This window comes from Trachypithecus francoisi, unplaced genomic scaffold, assembly GCF_009764315.1.
Source record: "Trachypithecus francoisi isolate TF-2019V2 unplaced genomic scaffold, Tfra_2.0 Lachesis_group4, whole genome shotgun sequence".
Taxonomy (NCBI): domain Eukaryota; kingdom Metazoa; phylum Chordata; class Mammalia; order Primates; family Cercopithecidae; genus Trachypithecus; species Trachypithecus francoisi.
The window spans coordinates 4,212,795-4,222,196 of record NW_022681469.1 but is presented as its reverse complement, the minus strand read 5'-3'; the positions used below and the strand labels follow the sequence as shown (position 1 = coordinate 4,222,196).

Sequence of the window (9,402 nt, the reverse complement as noted above, 5' to 3'; positions counted from 1 at the left end):
CTTCCAGTCCAGATGCAATTGAACAGAACACAAATTTACCAAGCCTTCTGCATCCCCTCCACCTCCGTCCCTTCTTCAAGCTAAACCTTTCCATTCTCTGAGGCTGAGTCGCAGCGGCCTCTGGGGTTTTGAAGTAGCGGGAGTTCTGCTGTCTTCTCCACCCTGGAGTTAGGAAGCCTCTATTCTTCCCGAAGCCTGGAACGTCCGGAGAGCTTTGTTCCTTCACACACTCTCCACCTCTGCTGAACCCGACACTGCTTCCCTTTGAGGTGCCAAGGGGGCTGCAGCGTCGCTGGAGTCCCCTCAACAGTGACTTGAAGAAGGAAAGAGGGACAATCTCTTTCAGAAGAGAGAAAACTCTCCCCAGTTCTCTTCCCACCAGTCAGCCGACTTCCCCTGACTGGCCAGATGGGGTCACATGGCCATTACTAAGCCAATCACCGTCAAAGAAATGTGATTGCTACGCTTGGTTTGATAATTGCCTTTGTCTCAGACCCTGAGACAAGGGCTTGGCTGCCATATGCTTTTTTTTTTTTTTTGATGCAGAGTCTTGGTCTGCTGCCCAGGCTGGAGTGCAGTGGTGCAATCTCGACTCACTGCAACCTCCACCTCCCAGGTTCAAGTGATTCTCCTGCCTCAGCCTCCCAAGTAGCTGGGACTACAGGCATGTGCCACCAAGCTCAGCTAATTTTTTGTATTTTTAGTAGAGATAGGGTTTTGCCGTGTTGGTCAGCCTGGTTTTGAACTCCTGACCCCAGGAGATCCGCCTGCCTCAACCTCTCAAAGTGCTGGGATTACAGGCATAAGTCACAGCACCTGGCCTCTATGTTTTTGGGAAGTGATCCCAGGAAGAAAGATTGAGGGAGGGAGGCAGACCTATTACAGGGTGCACTCAGGAGCACGTTGCCCATGTGAGCAGCTGGGTGTCTCCCTGGGGACCCTCTGAGGAACTGTGTAGAATATGGCTCAGAACTGACCTGCCAAGAAACATGGAATATGGGCTATTTATCCATAACTCTGTACCCTTAAGGGCATATAATCCTTGTCACTTCCAGGGCAGGCTAAGTAAACTGTCCCCCACCCCACCTCACCCCAGTGTGATAAAAACAGGCAGAGCCACAGACAGAGGCAGGACTTAGACAGGGAAGCTGCTGGTGTGCACGTGGACTGTCCGCTATAGCATGGGGTGGACTCAAGGTGTCTGAGAGGACGTGGGGCAGGGGACCAACCTCACTGACGCCAGGACCTCCCCCACTACAGCGTGGGTAGAGAGGAAAGCTTAGCCTCAGGCCAAACAAATCTGCCCAGGCTTGGTGTCTCCTCCTGGCACTGCTTCTGGAAAGCACTTCAGAGTTTCAAAGTTGTGGTGTAAGTGTCCATGCAGTGAGAACATGGGACTTCACATGTGGCTTAGTGGGCGCATAGACCAGTCAGCCTGAAGGCTGACTGATTGAATTTGGAAATCAACAAGGTAATTCACTGCAGGAGGAAAGGCTGGCCAGAGCGTTCCCAGCAGCTGTGTGTGATGGACAGGGCCAGAGGCCCCCCACCCATGAGGGCATGGTCACGCAGTGTTACAGGGACCCTCCTCCCCTTGGCTCACAATCACTCTGCCCTGACAGCAGCTGGGTGCTGGGCCCAGGTTTATCCCTTGGGGGGAAGAAGACCAGGTAGGTGGAGACTTCACTTTTCTGGGGCTGCTCCAAAGAATGGTGACTCTCACCTTGGAGGACACATGAAGACTTGGGGCTGGAGGAAAACTTCCCATAAAGGCTTGGATTGGGAATAGGAGCCTGACTTCTGCTTGTTTATACAAATAGAAATAAAAGCCATTTTTAAAACATCCCCTGCAGTTTCACCCAAGGTCAACTATTAGTGGACTTGAAGAGGGCAGGCGGTGGAGCATGTGTATGGGAATTCCACTCACAGCCCCCAGCCCAGAGTTTTCCTGAAGTCCAGGCTGAGTCGAATGTGAAGGGGCGATCGACTGAGGGGCTGTCCGTTCACAGGGAAGCCGGCTTCTCTTCCTGGGGTGATTCCAGCTTCTCTTCCTGGGGTGATTCCAGCTTCTCTTCCTGGAGTAACTTCAATGTGTCCTTACTAGACCGAAGACCAATATCCCAGGCGGGCTGCTTTCAAACTCATTGACCCATGAGACCCGAGGACTAAGCTCTGATTTTTTTATCTTGCCCAAATTCTAAGGGGTCTGGGGAGTCATGCGCTACAAACCGTAAGTTCTCATCAGATGGGTTTTATTTAATCCTGTGTATCGTGACTTACTTTCCAATCTGACTCTGGCATAACAAAGGAAAAAATCAAAACGTTTTGCCGCAAAACATGTTTCTCTGTCGTATCTTAAAATTGCCCTGCAAAGTCTCTTGCGGGAAAAATCCACTTTCTATGGAGAATCCCCTGTCCCCTTTGTTTTCCCTCCTTTCTTTCCAGATCCTGGAGACAATCAATTAAGAGACAGGCACCCTTTTAGGTTCAATAAGAAACATTTTACAACCTGCTCTCTCTGAAGTCTGCTATCTGAAAGATTCGTCTGCACAATACAACTTGGTCTCCACAATCCTTTATCTTAACCTGAACATTCCTTTACGTGGATCCCAGGTCTTCAGATAAACTCAACCAATTGTCAACCAGAAAATAATTAAATTTACCTACAGCCTGGAAGCTCCCCACTGCTTTGAGTTGGCCTGCCTTTCTGAACCAAACCAATGTATTTCTTTTCTTTTCTTTCTTTCTTTTTTTTCCCAAATGTCCCACATTTATTTACATACGAAATGTGTTTCATACAGTTATGATGGATGGAGTGTATAACACCTGACAGCAGCAAGACCTTTCAAGGAACCGAACGTTGACTACAGTATATCATGCAAGTATCTATATATACACAAAATAATTATTTTTCTTAAAAAAAAGTACAAAACATGTTCAGGGATAAATACAAAATATAAAATGCAAAATAAAACACAAAACAAAACCAAAAGATAGAACTCTCTCAGAGGACTATAAACGGAAGGGACTGAAGAGTACCTCTGCTGCATTTTAATAAAGCAGAACTACAGACGTTAAATATACTTCTTGAAATGGCTGAACTAAACCCGGGTGGCTCAGCGCTTAAGGGAACGGCCAATTGCAATACACAGGTGGCTGCATTGATAAGTCAGTGGTTGACGCTGTGCCTCCCCCGAAAAAGTACCAGAATGTCAGGCCTCTGAGCCCAAGCTAAGCCATCGTATCCCCTGTGACCTGCACGTACACATCCAGAGGATCTGAAGCAACTGAAGATCCACAAAAGAAGTGAAAATAGCCTTAACTGATGACATTCCACCATTGCGATTTGTTCCTGCCCCACCCTAACTGATACGATATATTCTCCCCCGCCTTTAAGAAAGTACCTTGTAATATTCTCCCCCCACCCTTGAGAAGGTCCTTTGTTCGCCTATCCCAAACCTGTAAGAACTAATGATAATCCCACCACCCTTTGCTGACTCTCTTTTTGTACTCAGCCCGCCTGCACCCAGGTGAAACCAACAACCTTGTTGCTTACACAAAGTCTGTTTGCTGGTCTCTTCACACGGACGCGCATGACGCACAACGTTTGGCAGCAGCACACAGAACAGGAAACGCCAACTCTTTTGACAGCAAAGGGTTAAGTCAACTGATCGTATTTTTTCTGTCAAGAGCCAGAGAAATGCTTGATGTTCTTAGTTGTGTTTCTATAATAGTTAATAAATGACATGACAAAAACCTGACTATAAAAACCTATTGGTCTAACTACGTATTTGTAACTTTTATAGTAGTCCAGCCCTTTCATTACTTTCCCGCCTTGCGCTCTTAAAGCCAGACTTGCAGATCTGCCCAGAAAACCAGTCCCATGTTTTTTTTCTTTAGAATAGCCTTCCCCATTCCTCAAAATGGAATCGAGGAAATCAGCATTCCTTAGTAGATTCCTGGCTTCAGTTTTTATCCACGAGTGGGAAAGGAGCGACCTGCAAGGCTGCTTTCAACACCCATTGGCGTGGCCTGAAGGCAAAGCTGCGCCCACACTGGAGTGCTGTTTTCTCAAACCTGAACTCACTCCCTCAGAGCAGGCATATCCAGGAAGTGCTAAGACACTTGAAATTTTCTAGTGCTTTTGAGATCCACAATTACTTACAGTTTATGTAGTGAATTCAAAAAATTGAAAACACTAAAAAAGGCATTGTTTTAGCCTGTCTTTAGTTAACCCATTCAAAATCCAAACATACAAAGTGGTTTATTTGAATTCAGAACTGCCCCTGTTACTAAGAACTCTGTTTTAAAGAAACAGTACAAAAAGAAAAATTCTAACCCAAAACAACTAAAATCGTTTTCCACTAAATACTGACACAAACATGTAGCAAAGAGTATAAAAAGTTATTCATTTAAATATATACCAACTCTTTGAAACTCAAAAACTGTTTTAATTAATACTTATTGAGGATATATACGATGAGGTGAAGAAGGAAGGTATGTTGAAAGAGAATATATTGCAACAGCCTACACAGTACAGTTAACTCTATTATACTGCAAACTTTTTGTAACAAAAAATGTCTTTTTTATTCCAATGTGGACAGGGATTTTCCTCATGGAGCATCTGTGGCTGTTTCTCAGCTGAGCTCATCCTTTTGGATGTGATGAATCCAACAAATACTCACATGCGTGTGTGTTCGCGTGTGAGTATTTAAGGCAACTTCAGTTTCAAACGTTTTTGCGCACACTTTGCATTTCGGTCTGACTCGGCGCCGTCAGGAGATTCATCCTCGTGGCTGGGTTTGTTCTCCTGTTGGTTATCGTCTCGGCCCCATTTTGCTTGGACACTGGCTGAGGTTCCTTTAACCTGTGTACGATGAGGAGGTGCCTGGACAGAGAGACGTGAGACGTGGAGCAGAGGCCACACTCCCGGCACTGGCAGGAAGAACCATCGGATTTGTGCTGAGGGATGTGTTCGTGGAACTGCCGCAGGTTTTCGGCGGTGAAGCCACACACGGCACATCTGTGAACCTGCAAAACATTGATTTTCAGCTTTTTCAGTGGTTGAGTGATGGCTCCTCGGGGGGGCCTGAACTCCAGAACTGGTTCTTCCAACTTCCGCCTGGGACTGGGGACCTTGGTGTCTTCTTTTATTTGTGCTTCCTCCTCATTGGTGGCGAGTCACTTCTTTCAGGGCAGCGTCCTTAATGCCGTGCACCAGATGGACGTGCTTCTCCAGCATCCATCGTTTGATAAAGGTTCTTCTGGAGTCTGGGCGGTGTGAGCAGGCGTACACTTTCCTGATGACTCTGTGTTTGATCCGGTTGTGCTGGGACAGGCTGTGGGACGAGCTGAAAGGCTTGTCACACTGGCGGCAGGGGTGTTTCTTCACTTGCTTCCCGTGCTCCTTCCTTGAGTGGGATATGTACACATCTCTCTGCATGAACAGGTGGCCACACTCCCAACACGTCCATCCAGGTCTGGCCACTTTCTTGGTTTCTATTGATTTTTTTTTTTCACAGGAGATGGAGACTTCTTTTCCAATTTCTCTTTCCCATACATGGATTTGGTGTCCTCTTTGTTCTGATTTGCTGGATTTTGAGTTGCCGGCTTAATGCTCAAAGGCAAGTTTATACCCAAGTTTGGAGGCCCTGCAATACTTTTCAATGTTCTGTGCACAGACTTGATACGGTCCATCATAAGTTGCTTCTGTGCATATAAAAGAGAACAGTCTGGACACTTGAAAACAGACACCTTCTGGTTTTCAATGTGTTGGTCAAAGTGGTGATACAGCAAGGTTTGCAGGGTGAACACGATGTCGCACATGGAACACTTACATATTATTTTTGGTTCTTCTATCTTGATGCCAGGATGCTGTGTGTAGGCGTGGGAATGTGTGCTTGGGGCAGACTTAAACGCCACTGGACAAATAGGACACTTACCGAAGACTTCACAGTGAGAATCTTGAATGCGAGACTTCAGAGCAGCCCCATCAGAGTACACAACATTGCAATGCATACATCGAAAACCAACGCTTCTCGTGTAGTGCAGACAGTTCTTGGTGACGTGGGTCTGGAAGTGCACAGACCTGCCGATGGCCCCCGCACTCAGGGCAAGTGTAGGGAGATTTGTGCTGATGGATTCTCCGGTGTGATGCATAACTGCACCGGTTAGGAAGCGGCATCTGGCAGATGGTGCAAGTCTTTTGTCCACTCGTATCTGCAGCTTGCTGGAAATGTGTAGCCAGTGACGTCTCGTCCTGGAAGACTTCATTACACTCCTAACGTTTTAGACTATGTCACACAGTTTGGAGGGGTCTTCATCTAGGGGCATGGCTGCGATGATGGGAGTGCTTGAAGGAGCTGATATGACTGTCCCAGTTATGCCAGACTGAATTTTTGTGACAGTGTGTGTGCTGGCTCCCACAGGGCTCTGAAGAGTGGAAGTTGAAGTGGAAGTATTGCTTGATGGAGAAACTGTCATTTGATCTGCTGGGACTGGCTTTAAAATTAAGTGAGAGCATTGCATTACCACCCCTTTCTCCTTATGCCCACGGGCATGGGAAAGGAGGCTGCATTTGTTGTGAAAAGCGAGGTTCTTTGTACAATGGTTGCATGTTACTTTGATGCACACGCTCCATCTGTCGCAGTGCTGGGTCAGACTCTTCTTCCTTTTTTTTTTTTTGAGACATAATCTTGCCTTGTCACCCAGGCTGAAGTGCAGTGGCACGATCTCTGCTCACTGCAAGCTCCACCTCCCACGTTCATGCCATTTTCCTGCCTCAACCTCCCCAGTAGCTGGGACTACAGGTGCCTGCCACCACTCCCAGCTAATTTTTTTTTTTTTTTTTTTTTTTTTTTTTTTTTTAGTAGAGACGTGTTTCACCATGTTAACCAGGATGATCTCAATCTCCTGACCTCATGATCCACCTGCCTCGGTCTCCCAAAGTGCTGGTGCACAGGAGTCCCCATACTCCAAGCACTTGTACCCATGCGTCGGTAATGTGATTCCTGCATTGGCAGGAGGACTGAGGTTTGGGATGTAAACAGGTACTGGATTGACACCGCTTGGCACCTTGTTGAAAGCTTCCACCACAGAACTCTGCAAGGATGACACCACCTGGACCTGAGACACCTTTTGGTGAGGGGGGTTTGCGAGGCTGCTGCATTGATTATTACCTGTTTTATTTGTTGCTGAGGTTTGGTTAGCACTTGGCAGAGTTTAGAGGTGGCCTGGACACCCTGAGGCAAAAGGTTAAGGTTGGCAAGGTGCACAGTCTTTGGCAGGAGTTTGGTGTTGGCCGGGCTGGATGCTGGCACCATGACAATTTGCTGCTGGATGGTGGTGGTGGTTTTAATGATGGCACTGATGGCACTCTGGACAGAGGCAGCACATATGACTGTGGCTTTCACTGTGGTGTTGTTAGTAAGCTTCAAATTAATGACTTGGGATCCTGCTGTCTTCACAGCAGATACTGGGAGGAAAGCAGTAGCCACAGGCTTGATTGTGACCTGTTTTGGGGGTGAGCTCTGCAGGGGAAACTGCATTGGTCATGACCACGGACTGGGGAGGTGCCTTGGGGAGAGAGGAAAAAACAGCGGCTGATGCTGGAGATGACAGAAGGGATGTCACAGAGGCCATCACGGATGCTGTCTGCTTGGAAGGTTTCCTCCCAGAGTCAAGATCCACTTCTGGCAATACCCTGGCCACTGTTCTCTTGATTTCCCCAGAAGATGTCTTAATGGTTTTTACGTAGACTTTGGGGGTTGCTGGTGTGGACTCTGTGGGAGAGGACGGGGATCCCTTGCTGCTGTTCTCCCTTGAGATGCTTCTGGGGCTATTCGGTTGCTTTGGGGATGGTTTTTTGGTCCCATCGATGAGATTCTGGGATTCAGGAGACTTGTTGGCGGCTCTCGGACTGTCCTGTACTTCTTTTGGTAACGGGGAGGATTCCCTCGAATTGGCCACTGGTTCTTTGCAGGAGTCTGAAGCCGCCTTTTTAGCACTGAGAGCCGCGATAGCAGCGATACAGGATGAGAGCTTGGAGGATGACTTTGTCTTTGTGGCACAATGCCGTGGAGGCCGGTGTCCTTCTTCTCGGAGCTCGGCTTCCCATGCAGGACTCTGTTTTCCAGCACCTTGTCAGAGTTTTCCTTCAACTTATCCTCTGCTTTTCTGACTTTAAAAAGTTCATAAACACTCAGGTTTATAGAATTTGCTTTGGTTTCTCTCTTAACAATTTTGTTTTTCTCCATATTGCCTGACGTAGAGAGTCCAGTTTTGCTGGAGTTTTCCCCCCCAAGTGCCTTCAGCTTATCGCAGTCCTGCTGGGGAGCCGACCCTGTCAACACCTTCGGCCTGAAGCTTGATCGCACCTCCTCCTTGTCAGGGGGTTCATCCACCTCCATCTTCTCATCATCATCAAACTCTTCAGCACTGGAGATCGGGCTAAACTGGCTGAACGTTATGTCTTTCAGAGTCACCTGGGAGGCAGGCACGTCTCCTTTCAAGGACTTCGCTCCATCTTTACCGTAACTGTAAAGGGAGGACGCTGTGAGAAACCCATTGTGTCGGCCATTGCTGGTGGTTATAACTGTCTTTCTCCCACCCTCGGAGGAGTCGATGCTCCAAACATTCTGGAAGATCGTGCTGACATCCGCGTTGGAAGATGGTGGTGTGTGGGAGTCCTCCTCTCCGTGAGGGTTCTGCTTCATGTGGCTTTCGTGGTCATCATGTCCATTCTCAATAGCTGCTTTAGGATCAGCCATATCTGGGATGTCAAATGCTGCCAGGACGTCATCAAAGTCTGGGGTCTTCATATCCCCCATGGTTACGAATTCGAGGAGATGTTCTTAGGAACCTGGACCTTTTGGAAAGACTTTAGGTTACTGTCAAACGGCTGCATTCTCAGCAAACAGGAAAGGGTTAAGAGCAGCCCCAGTCAACAGGCCTTTTGGCCTTCATAATAGTCAGAAGCATCCCTAACACCCTTTAGTGGCTTCTAAAAGAAAAAGCACAAAACAGAACATACACGCTTCCCGGGGTTGGCCTTCGCGGCGGTCAAGCCTGGGCATTTGGGCCGCAGCTCGGACGACTTTTGTTCAGCGCGGCGCTGCCTGCGGCTGCTGCTGTGGCTGTTGCTGCTGTTAACGGAGTGGCGGCGGTGGCTTCCATGTGACGGGCCTGTCATCTGCGTTCCCACTGCCGAGATCTGTGTGTGCGTGTGCGGTGGAGCGGCCTTGCCGCCGCCTCCCAAACCAATGCATTTCTTAAATGTATTTGACTGATGTCTCCTGCCTCCCTAAAATCTGTAAAACCAAGCTGTACACCGACCGCCTCAGGCACATGTTCTCAGAATCTCCTGGGGGCTGTGTCACGGCCCATGGTCACTCATATTTGGCT

The 9,402-nt window shown here is 48.0% G+C and overlaps 1 pseudogene; it reads right to left on the bottom strand.

Moving 5' to 3' along the window:
* Positions 1-4,549: 4,549 nt before the first annotated feature.
* Positions 4,550-9,190, bottom strand: LOC117073376 (annotated as a pseudogene).
* Positions 9,191-9,402: the final 212 nt, after the last annotated feature.